This window comes from Mustela erminea, chromosome 1 (genome assembly GCF_009829155.1).
Source record: "Mustela erminea isolate mMusErm1 chromosome 1, mMusErm1.Pri, whole genome shotgun sequence".
Taxonomy (NCBI): Eukaryota; Metazoa; Chordata; class Mammalia; order Carnivora; family Mustelidae; genus Mustela; species Mustela erminea.
Window position 1 is genome coordinate 188693420 of NC_045614.1, and position 13261 is coordinate 188706680.

General features: G+C 38.3%; 1 protein-coding gene across 9 annotated transcripts in view; it reads left to right on the forward strand.

The window, feature by feature from the left end:
• The window catches only part of ROBO1 (roundabout guidance receptor 1), a 1179537-nt gene that overhangs the window by 966914 nt on the left and 199362 nt on the right, over positions 1-13261 (forward strand). The gene's annotated exons all lie outside the window — the stretch shown is intronic.

Genomic DNA, 13261 nt, shown 5'->3' on the forward strand with positions numbered 1-13261 from the left:
GGAGTCTGCTTCCTCCTCTGTCTCTGCCTGCTTCTCTGCCTACTTGTGATCTCTGTCAGTCAAATAAATAAATAAAATCTTAAAAAAAAAAAAAAGTCTAGAGGCAGACCTGTTAGCATTTAAAGACCACGGGAATAACATGGCGATGAGCTGTAGGCGGGGCCAGAGCAGAACTATGATCTGCATAGACCATATTCTTTTGCAGGTTTTTGTTGCCTGATGACTGCTTAGAGGAGTGACAGCCTTTCTGCCATTTAATTATGTACAGATGATCTTTAATTTGTTAATTAAAGATTTAAAAATTTGTTTAATTTTTTAATTTGTTAAAAAATTACTGAAGCTAATCTGTTTGCTTTCAGTTGCTCAATAAGGGTATTTGTTCAATTTTTTTTTCTTTGTTTCTTATTTTACTCTTCGATCTTATACTTGTTCGTAAAGATGTGGGTAGGAGGTTATCTTAAATTTCTAGGACTAATACATGTTAAAAATATTTGCTTGTCCCGTGAAAAATCTTTAATATAAGTCATTTTCTCAATTTATCGTGATTGTCTCGCATTAAAAAATAAGGAGCAAAAGCTTTTGCAGAAAGCTTTGGGAAAATGTAGTCATGAGGAGCTGAAGAGGTGAAAATGCAGCAGCAAAAAATAATTTTAAATCATTGTAATTATTTCTTAAGTTTCCCTTTAACACAAAAGGCTAAATCTTCACAATTGAAGACATGTCAAAAGTAGTTTGATTAAAGACAGCAGTATTGCGTTTTTGCCATTAGAATAAAAAGACTGAATTGTTACTGAAAAGCCATGAAGTGCAGAACTCTGGAATTTGTGGTGAAAGGAAATTGAAAAAGAACAGAACATTTGGATTCATGTTTCATGAAATAATTTGTGTGACAGAATAGGAAGGCAGTCTGAAGGAAAATTGACATAATTTTTTCCTAAGACTAGGAAAGGCCAGATAAATATGTCACTGTTAACAAATACACTATTGTACATGAACAAAGCGTATTCTATTAAATTTGTAAATATTAATTTTCAATCACTGGAAAATATTTACTTGTTTTTTCAAGTATATGCAACTACTTGAGCTCCCCTCCCCTTTTCCCTGGCTTCCTTTTAATTTTGGACAGACTCATTAAATTGGACTAGAATGACTTTAACCCATGGGAATGTTGATTCTTCAGGGGAAACCATGTATTATAATGTGCATTGTGGAATATGCAATATGTAGTTTACCCATGGTCTTTTTGTAATATCTAAAGTCCAGTTTCGCTCAGTGTAGGGAATGAGAGTAGAACTTTTGCACAAAATTACAGAGTCATGAGAGCTCAGTACTAGGCCCTTGGGGGTTCAGGAACTAGGTCTTTGTATCTTCCTTTTCCCCACAGTGTCCAATATAAATTTTGCATATAAAAGATCCAAAGAATATTTGGTTGACTCTGGGCAACAGGCACAAACAGAACCTAGAATAGAGAAACAGAATCTCTAGATTTTTTTTTTTTTTATGCAGCTTTAAGATGTTGTCATAAATGCTACTGGTTTGCCACCTACATCTTCATACGCACTGCTTTTGTACCTGCCCAGGGTTTCTTTCTACAAAGTTCTGTGACTCTTTGGCCCCATGCTTAGGTTGTCTATATAAGAACCCTGAAACTGCTTGCAGTTAGCATGTCCAGAAGTAGCCCTCAACTAATGCTAGGGATTTGTTTGTTTCTGTAGCTGGAATTTTTTTTTTTAAGATTTTATTTATTTATTTGACACAGAGAGAGAGAGATCACAAGTAGAGAGGCGGGCAGAGAGAGAGGAAGAAGCAGGCTCCCTGCTAAGCAGAGAGCCTGATATGGGGCTTGATCCCAGGACCCTGAGATCATGAGATGAGCCAAAGGCAGAGCCTTAACCCACTGCACCACCCAGGCGCCCCGCCGTAGCTGGAATTTGATGCATAACTATACCTTCAACTTCCTTTCTTCTCTGGTAGAGTAACTCTGAGGTTTGTGCCACATCATTTCCCAGGGGACCCCCTGGGGGACTGATCCATTCTCTACAGTGACACTCTATTTACTCACGGAAACACCTTGTATTATCTTCCTTTCTTTCTTTGGCTGAATTCCCCACTCACCCAGACATGATGGCACTTGAAAACGTGTCTCACAATCTGCTTCTGGAGCAGGGGATAGAGACCTAGATTCCTGGAGTATTGGGCTAGCCACCAATGTTTACAAAAGTTTGTTGAAAGGAATTGAATTATGTAGAATTGAATTAAATTAAATTAAATTACCCCGCAAACTCATTCCTCTGGGCCAAATCCAAATATTCATTTATGCTGTCATGAGAGCTGAAGAAGACGAGGTGAAACATCTTATTATGAAGAATCTGTTGACAGTTATCAACGATATCACCTAGATGGTAGTCTGCTATCTAAAACCTATGACATGTGAAAAGCTACCGAGAGAAAAAAAAAGTGAAATTTTAAGAATAGTCACATCTTAACAGGTAAAATAGCTTTACAAATGGAGTGTAAGGGGCACCTGGGTGGCTCAGTGGGTTAAGCCTCTGCCTTCGGCTCAGTTCATGGTCCCAGGGTCCTGGGATCGAGCCCCACATCCGGCTCTCTGCTCAGCAGTGAGGCTGCTTCCTCCTCGCTCTCTGCCTTCCTCTCTGCCTGCTGTGATCTCTGTCTGTCAAATAGATAAATAAACATCTTTTTTTTTTAAAAAAAGGAATAAATGGAGTGTAATAAGATAAAACAGAAATAATATAAAATGCAGATAGAAGCAATTATCTATACTAACATAAAACTTGAAATTTCCACTTTTATTCATTGGCATTTACAGATTAAAAAACTAAATTCTGCTTCACATAACTTATTAAAAAAAAGGCAGAAGGGTGAACTAGCTAGCTGGTCTGAATTATTTTCTTAGTGGGTCCGATAGATGAAGTTTTGCTGTCATTAAAATACATATTATTTTATAAATAAATATTTGTGTTTTTTTAAGATCTATTTATTTGACAGAGAGAGATCACAAGCAGGCAGAGAGGCAGGCAGAGAGAGAGACGGAAGCAGGCTCCCCACAGAGTAGAGAGCCTGATGTGGGGCTCGATCCCAGGACCCTGGGATCACAACCTGAGCCAAAGGCAGAGACTTTAACACACGGAGCCACCCAGGCACCCTAAATATTTGTATTCTTAAATTATTTTTATTTATTTTCAATAAAATTTTAAAATTTTTGTAAATAAAAATATAATTGATATCATATTTAAAGTAAAGAAAGATCAAAAAGTAGTTTAACATTTTTTTAAAAGATTTTATTTATTTATTTGACAGAGATCACAAGCAGGCAGAGAGGCAGGCAAAGAGAGAGGAGAAAGCAGGCTCCCCGCCGAGCAGAGAGCAGAGAGCCCGATGTGGGGCTCGATCCCAGGACACTGAGATCATGACTTGAGCTGAAGGCAGAGGCTTTAACCCACTGAGCCACCCAGGTGCCGCTAGAAAATAGTTTAGATTGTATGTTAAGTGTGTGTATGAGAGGGAGTGCAAGACAGTATTTTTTGTATTCTCAAAAAGAAAGGATGCTGGAGCCAATTTTAGAGCTACAAGATCAAGTAGTTGTTGAGGGGGCACATTACCACTAAACTTCTGGTTTGAATGATACAAGAGACAGTCTGTTCAGCATTTATTTGTACCAGTCTCATTAGAGTTACAGACCAGTGTGTGAGGTTCCCGGGACTAGCTGAGGTTCTTGGCGAGAAAACAATGCGTAGATCCAGCCATAGCTGAATGGAATAATTCCAGTGTAGGGATCACAGGCCTGGAAAAGACACCACCTATCAACAACGAATGATTTAAGTAAATACAGACTCAATATCCTACATCTTTAATCACTTCTAGTATATCCACACTGGTCCTTCCAAGTTTGAGTTCTGGTACCATTTTTTACACATATAACAAACATTTATTCAACGTACTTTAAAGTTAGAAAAACTTGGGTTTCAATTGGGGTTGTGCCATTTTTTGACAAGGTGCTTGGGCAAGTTACTTAACCTCTCTGAAATTCAGTTTCTGGGGCTATAAAATGGAAATAGTAGGTTTTTATAAACAGGAATGATAAAATACAAAATCCTTAATTTGGGGCAAGCCATGACCTACAGAGATACTCAGAAATTTTAAAAAGCATCAAACACCATAGTGCAAATATAAACACTAGGAAGAGTTTCACTGGAGTGAACAAGTTGTTCTCTGCCTTAAAGGAATTTACCTCTAATCATACGGGTAGTATGTACACTAAAATAATACGTGAGTAGATCCAACCTGACAAAAAATAAAGAAATTGCTGAGTGCAAGCTAACTGTGAAATCCTGTGGCTTTCATATTATATTTTATTGTATTTTATTTTTTTTTAATTTTTATTAACTTTTATTTTTTATAAACATATAATATATTTTTGTCCCCCGGGGTACAGGTATGTGAATCGCCAGGTTTACACACTTCACAGCCCTCACCATAGCACATACCCTCCCCAATGTCCATAACCCCACCCCCCTTCTCCCAACCCCCCTCCCCCCAGCAACCCTCAGTTTGTTTTGTGAGATTAAGAGTCACTTATGGTTTGTCTGCCTCCCCATCCCATCTTGTTTCATTTATTCTTTTCCTACCCCCTTAACCCCCCATGTTGCATCTCCACTTCCTCATATCAGGAAGATCATATGATAATTGTCTTTCTTTGATTGACTTATTTCGCTAAGCATGATACCCTCTAGTTCCATCCACGTCGTCACAAATGGCAAGATTTCATTTCTTTTGATGGCTGCATAGTATTCCATTGTGTATATATACCACATCTTCTTTATCCAGTCATCTGTTGATGGACATCTAGGTTCTTTCCATAGTTTGGCTATTGTGGATATTGCTGGCTGCTGCAACCACTCTGGAAAACAGCATGGAGGTTCCTCAAAATGTTGAAAATAGAACTACCCTATGATCCAGCAATTGCACAACTGAGTATTTACCCTAAAGCTTTCATATTAGATCACTTTATGCTTTCATTAGATTGTTCTCTTTCAGTCTGTTCCAATAATTTTGGTGCTATATAAAGACCTGTAATCCAAAAGTTGTAAAAATTCTATCCCATGAGGAATGGAGATCTATGGTGGATAGTAGCTGGGAATCATTTTTCCTCATTGAGAATAAGGATTCTGTTTTGTTTATTTCCTTTCAGTTTGAAAAAAATATCTTAACAGACGTGCGTGTGTGTGTGTGTGTGTGTGTGTGTAAAAGAGGAGACTGATAAACTGATATGAAATTTTAATAAGGCAAGAAACCAGAAATAGCCAAGGTAAGTCTAAGAATAAAGATTAGGTGCCTTTTCAGATAATAAACACTTCCTCTAATGCTATAGAGATGAAGATAGGTGGCAGATGGGTCAAGGAGCAGAACTGAGAGCCAAAGACAAATGAAACTTGATTTGTGGCAGAGCTTATATGGCAGGTTGGGGAGAAAAGATCATCTTTTCAGTAAAAGTACTAGCACAATGGGTGCAATCTGGGGAAAAGAAAAAAAAAAAAAAAAAGGAAGACACTCCACATTATATAAAGACCTAAATTTTGGATAGATTAAAATCCTAGGTGTGAAAAGGAAAATTATAAATTTATAAAATAATATAGGAGTAAATCTTTGTGACTTTGGGGTCATTAAAGATAAAGAAGATATAAGCAGCACTACTCATAAAGAAAAATACAACTAAATTCGACATGAAAATTAAGATCTTCAGTGCCTCAGAAAGACACGGTTAGAAAACATGACAGCATATATTAAAGTGCCCCACATGAGGGGCAGGGGCACATATAAGCCAATAATGAAGTAAGCAAAAGAACTGAGTAGGCGCTTAGTGGACACCAAAACCAAATTGGCCAGGAAACATGCAGACGAATGCTCTAAGGCATTCACTGTCTGTTCCAGCTCCCACATTCCCAGCAATGCTTGTGGGACTGAGGCGGGAATGCTTCAAAGTGATCTTAGGTACTTAGGATCGGTCACTAGCACTGGGGAATCCAAGGCACTGACTGCCCCTCATTCCACTGGGTTGGGGCTATGGTCATGGCCAACCATTGCTCAGAGCAGCAGGGCCTTGCCTTGCATCTAGGGGCGCAGTGCATGAATGATTGCAGCCCTGGAAATATCTGGTTGTGGGACTTTGGAACCTGGCTCAGCTTTGCCCCACACACTGCAGAGTCCTGGTCTCCCAAACTCTGTGATGGAGTCTGTGATTTACATGCCAGCTGAGTCTAACAGCCTGAGGCTTCCTTCATTTAAGAAGGACTTCTGTTGCCTCTCTCCATGGACATCCATCCTGGCCAAAGGTCCGCTGATGGTTTACTTGAATTTCCTTGTATTAGATTGAAGGAGAAGAGATGGGAAGAATAGTCAGTGTGTTACAGTTGGATTCTGACTCAGACCCACCTGTTCTGGCTAGTCGGTTTTTAAAAAAATGTTATTCATTTATTTGAGAGAGAGAGCACCTATGCTGGGAGAGGGAGAAGCAGACTCCCCGCTGAACAGAGAGCCCTATGTGGGTCTCGATTCTAGGACCCTGAGATCATGACCCGAGCCCGAGTCAGACACTTAACCCACTGAGCCACCCAGGTGCCCTGGTAGCTGTTGAAGCCGTTTTGGTTTAAAGTTTTATGCAGTTTGCTTAGCTGTATTTGAGCCATGGGAGAACTGTTTTCTCCAATGCCGAATTTTTCAATACTTTGGGATGTGATCGGAAAAAAATTTCAACAACAGACTGCCTCACCCCTCTAGGTCTTAGATATCCCTCTGAAAACTCCTGTCTCTTTACCTCATTTACCAGGTTCCAGTTAATAAGGTTCTACTTAGGAATCATGGTGGTAGGAACTCTGATCATGAAAACTATGACTGTAAACTTTGGAGATTAGAATCTGGGGCACAACTTTTGCTGACTTTATTTTTCAGGACCTCTAGAATGAGAGGGAATGGTGAATGGGAATAATGACACTAACTTCCTTGTCTTACTACTAATTCAAAATGGACTCCTTCTAATGTTTCCCTATTATATATAATATTTGCTCTAAAATTTTAATCTACACCTCCTTCTTAACTTTCTGAATTTTTTGTTTCCATGAGTTGGTTTTGAATTGTATGAAATGATTTTCATGGATCTGTTAAGTACATCATCTGTGTTCTACCCACTCTATGTATCGATGTAGTAAATTCATATATACATTTTCTAATGTTAAACTAAGTTTCAATTTCTGGATTATTAACAGCTTGACATGATTTTTTAATATTTTCATGTATTTGAAATCATTTCTGTTCTCATAATCAAAGGCCAAAAAAATCATAAAGTCACTCCTTCATCCATTGATAAAGAGTAGAAATGGTCCATCATTAGTGGAATAGCTATATCTCAAGGACCCTACACCCTATTATAAGTATTTGCCTCAGAAACCGACACTTGCCATTTGCCAAGAAAAAAAGTGGCATACACTTAAGTGAACAGCTTGGTGTGTCAATGGGTCAGAGATTTAGGAGGAATAGAACATTTACTCAAATATGAATCAATGAACAAATGAATGGATTTCTCTACTCTCAATCCAGCCTATAGTGGATATAGTAGATATTCAATAAATGATAACTACTCCTATAAAAGAGGTGAGAGTGGAAATGAGTGTCACATAGCCTTAGACCAGTGCTATAGGGAGGCAGTACAGAGTAGTGATTACGAATGAGATGTCTATCAGAGAGATCATAGGATAATTGTCTTTCTCTGATTGACTTATTTCGCTTAGCATAATACCCTCTAGTTCCATCCACATCATTGCAAATGGCAAGGTTCGGTTTCTCTTGTTGGCTGCGTAGTATTCCATTGAGAGGCAGGGCAGGAGATTGTGGGGGATGAGCGAGGGAATAAAACAAGATGGGTTCAGGAGGGAGACAAACCATAAGAGACTCTTAATCTCACGAAACAAACTGAAGGTTGCTGGGGGGCGTGGGGGGGAAGGGATGGGTGTCTGGGTGATGGACATGGGGGGGGCATGTGCTATGGTGAGTGCTATGAAATGTGTAAGACTGATGAGTCACAGACCTGTACCCCTGGGGCAAATAATACATTATATGTTAATAAAACAACAACAACAACAACAACAACAACAAAACCAATGAGCTTTCTAGTCTCACTGCCCAGGTTGGGAAATCTGACTCATCGACTGTGTAGCCTTGAGATGGAAGGCACAGGTGTGTGTGGCATAATATATAACTTTCTTTTTTAATGTGGTTGACAAAAATGTATTTGGGTAAATGGATTTTTTCTGAGGGATTATCTGACTGATTTCCGATTAACTGGCAGTCCAGTATATTAATTTTTAACATTAAATTAGAGCCATATATATTCATTTTTGGCCCAGGTAAATAAAGAAACATCTATATTTATCTCTTTATATACATCTTTGTCCCTTGTAAAAACTGGCAAAATCAAGAAATAATTTTCAACTTGACAGATGGTTTTACAAACATGAGCTTTCAATTCAGTCATGATATGAACTTCAAACTATGATTTTAAAGACTTTCTGTATTCATTTTGTTATCAAATTGCCGCATGTGTGAGTGTGTGTGCGTGCGCACATGTGTTTAAAGCTTCTAGATGAGTAATGTTTGGTATAAAACTATTTTCTTCCCAGTTATTTGAAATTTGGTTAATTCGTAGTTTTATTTTTCCAAAGATTAGATCATATAATTATTGACAAAACAGCAGTGTGTTTTCATTTGGTTAAAGATTCTGGAACAGTTTGCAGTTTATGTTTTTCTACCATCTAAAGAAAATATTTTTACTGGAACTCTTCAATCAGTTTCTGTAAGACTACAAAAAGAGATGAAATACTTTTAGATATTACCTGTAAGTAGTTAATACCTTATTGTCATGAGTTTTTAAATTCTACCATGTGAATAATTGTAATAATGCAATTAAGGATAATAATTAAGATCAGGATTTTATTTATTTTAGCATAGCAAGATACCACTCTTAGAAATAAAAATATATAATTCAACTTTATCGTATTTATCATACACTATTTAATTAATATTAATTTACATTATTAATTTAATTAATATTAATTTGGTATATCTCCTTAGTGACAGACACTGTTCTAGGTACAGGGATGAAGGAACAAAAGAAAACAAAACATAGTGTCAAATCCCTACTCCCATGGAATTTGTAGTGCAGAAGAGGGAGGGGTATACAGTAAGCAGTAATGGTAAAATATATGGTTGGTTAGATGATGAAAGACTGAAATAAAATAGGAAGAGGGGATAGGGAATGCCAAGCGTGAGGCTGTTCATTTACTTTCAGATATGTGAACTGGGTTAGACCTCACTGAGTAAGTGATGTTTAACTGAGAATCTGAAGGAGCTAAAGGAGGGAGCTTTGGGTGTATCTAGGCTCCAAGCAGTGGAAATAGTGACTGTGAGATCCTGAGGGAGGAAATGTGCTTGGGACATTTAAGGAATGGCTAAGACCCAGCGTAGCTGGGACAAAGTAAGATAGACATGCATTTTTAAAAATCAACAAAAGATAATGGTATGAGCATGTGTCTGTAGGCCACTGTAAAAATTTTGGTTTTCCTCTAAGATGGGAGAATTGGAGTGTTTTTGAGGCAGGAATGAATGTGGGAGAAACATGATTTGGTAGGAGGGTTAGAACAGGGTTAGAACACTTTCAGGGAAGGTCTCAGTTAGGGACAAGGGTAATTTAGAAACCCATTCTTGACCTTAGCAGAGTCAACAGAATCCAGAAATTGAGATGGGCTGGGGTTGTAGAGATTCAAGATGGTATTCAATTCTAAGGATATTATCAAATGGCTTCTAAAACTCAACAGCCTTGCTAGGAAAGGAAGATTTCATGGTAACATTAAAGAACTACCCCCTGCGAAGGACCTTGGGTGCAATGTCTTTGCTCTCACAAAGGTTAAGGGCTGTGTTCTTTGCCAGCACATACAAATGGGATTCTTTCTACCTTAATTTGAGGAGGCGATCATGGCCAGGTAGATATTGGGGGAAGAAAGGAATGAGGAAACAATTTATAGGCCAACAACAAAATCTAGTAGGGAAGTAGCTAAAACTTTGGGATGTTGTAAGTATAATACAGTAGCATCTGAACAGTAGTCAGAGAGATAGTAACTAGTTTAGGAAGTGAAATTAGTTCCATCCACATGAAATATGGAGCGTCAGAGAAAGTCAAGTGTAGCAGGAGATGAGGTGAGCAGAAGGGCCAGATCGTAAAGGTGTTCCTCAAACAAGAACATGGATTCATGGATTCTGTTTCTCAGGACCACTGAGAGATACTGTAGGATTTTGCTGTTTCCACAGTCCTGGAAGAGCAGCTGTGATGTCAAAAGATCAGAGTAGATACTTGCAGAAAAAGACTCTTATAAGGTACATTGCTTTGTTAGTTGGCTCTTATATCATGGAAACATTTCCAAGTAGCAAACGTTTTCCAATTAAGGAGCGAATTATAGAAAATTCCATTAGGGCTTTAAAACTTTCTTGTCTCTAATTACACTAGAATGCGCAGACTTTTTGAACTTGAACCAACTTTAGTTGAATTTGTTAATGATGCTTTATTACATTTGTTTTAGAAACAAAACTGAAATCCAAATAATTTTGGCACTTTAGTCAGAAGCCCAAGTTATTTTATAGAGTAATAGGCTTTAGGGCTTCCATTTGAATCCCATTAAAGATTTCTGTATAATCTTGAAAGATATTAATAAACCTGTATGGACTGAGAATGATCCTTAAGGGCAAATTCTCAGTATTACCGGCCAAAAAGTATAAAGTCATATAAAGCAAACTGCCCAGTTACAGAGGAACAGTGTTTAGGAGTGACCACATTTGGGCCTCACTGGAAGAATCAGCTAGATGTGTTTTCTCCCCGTTACTCTGGGAAAGAGGGATCGATATGTAATTGGGAAAATGACAAAATTAAAACCTATAATTTTTAAAAAATCTCCTTTGTTTTCTTTCTGAAAGTAAAACATGTTCAGTATCTTAATAGGATCAATAAGAGCTAAATTTACATGCAAAGAAAGGTGATCTCTTCAGATCTTTGGGGCAGCGAGAACAGATTACAAGGTTCAGAGAGGGGGAAAGAAAGCGAACAAATGGATAGTGTGAACCTTGACCAAGCTATGATCTTTGTGTCACGTCAGTTAGCTCCAGAATAAGTCCTGTTCATCTACGTCCCTCCAAGCAGGTTTAGAAAGAAATGAGTCATGATTTGTTCCCTTCGTTTTTCAAATGAAGCCTGTGCTGTGTTCCTCAATATAGGTTTACCCACCATGGCATACTTCATTTTTACTCCTGCCAGTGACCTGGCTGGATGATTCCTGGCCGTACCTCCTATAGGAAAAGGCACATTTTATCAGTTTCAAAGGGCATTCAGAAAAAGAAAGAACAAGAAACCAAACCAAACCAAACCCAAGTGCTGGCATTCACATTTCCCATGAAAACAGCAAATTGGTGCAATGTCTATTCCCAAGGCAAAGCTCCCTTTCTCCCTTTCTCCCTGGGTGAAAAAGACATGAATGCTGCAGTTGTTGGACAGGAGTTAACAGTTGATTTGGAACGAACCAGCCAAAAAAGTCCCAAACAAATTAATAGCATAGAAACATCTGCTGCTGTTTTATTAGAGTTTCACATAAAAACCTAGTTTGCAAGCTGGCGTTTGGAAAGCTTTTCTTTACACTGAGCTCTCAACGTAGCTGCAAAAGGCAATCAAGACCATATGTCTTACATTTTTAGGTCCAAATTTTCCTGCATCTCTCTCCAACCTGGGACAGTTGCTCGTAACATGAGTTCTGAATTCAAAAAACTCGTTTTTAACATAGGGGTTTTTAGAAAGATATGTATTTAAAGTCATTGAGGCTATGGCATTTCCATTTCTCTGATTTGGTTATTGTGACGATGTTAATTGAAAGATCTTTGTACTTTATTTTTACCCAAATTATTTCAGGGATGTTGGCTTTAGCTCAGCGTGCCATTTAAAATACACATTATGACATTCGTTTTGGATGTTTCGAACCCAGTCATTGGTCAGGAAAAGGAGCTCTGATTTTTGCTCACAGGAAGCCATGTGAGCGTCTATGAAATAGATTATCTTGTGCAACAAGTTCCCTCATTCTTGTTACAATGTGTTCATCTCATTTTACTTGTTTAATAAATTGTCATAAAACCCCATGAGGAAAATGGACACATTTTAGGTTCCACATCCCGAAAACATCAGTGTTCAATGCTCTTCAATCACCTAACAGGTAACAAGGACAAATCTTGTTAATGTGCTTACAAGGTTTTAGTAAATGTACGTTAGATACTAATACTGACAAGAATGCTACAGCTCATTTTCCTTTTGGAGTATGGCATGCTAGCTATGTAGTGCCTTCGGTAGTTCCCTCTTCCTTCACCCCCCCCCTTGGAACATAGTACACACACACAGACACACACGCACACATGCACACGGGAGTGCATATACTGTATGGAGGCATATAAATGTTCAAATTAGAGTTTAAGAGGATGCAACCATAGTTCTCGGTTTTTTTTTTTTAATATTTTATTTATTTATCTGACACAGAGAGAGAGAGATCACAAGTAGGCAGAGAGGGAGGAGGAAGCAGGCTCCCCCCTGAGCAGGGCTCGATCCCAGGACCCTGAGATCATGACATGAGCCGAAAGCAGAAGCTTAACCCACTGAGCCACCCAGGCACCCCAGTTCTCGTAAGTTTTTATTTGTATACAGCAAGCCCTTCCTTCTTTTTTTATTCTGACAGGAATCTAAGAAAGTTCCCTGGTAACTTTACCCTTTCTGTCACTCGAACATTCTTCATCGTCTGCAGTACTATCCCTTGTTCTCCACGTGTAACAGCTCTAAAAGCAGGGTGAGCTTTACAGCTGAAGGCACTTTAGTTTCAGTGAAATATGGCCCCATTTTGCACTAAAAGGGAAAGAAATAACAAAACCTCATTTTGTCTCTGGGAGGGAAACTCCTGTTGCCTTGAAGGCCAGTTCTTGTGTTATTCCTCATCATAAGCCGCTTTTTTGTTTCTTCGGGAAATACCTTCAGTTACAAAAAGGACTGGAGGTTCAAAGATAGGTAAAATGTCATTTGGGTTTCTTTATGAAATTGTTTAAACTGTAAGAGGTTGTTTACTTGAGAGAAGAATAGACAAATATCATGTCTTTTTTCTGTTCTACATTCCAG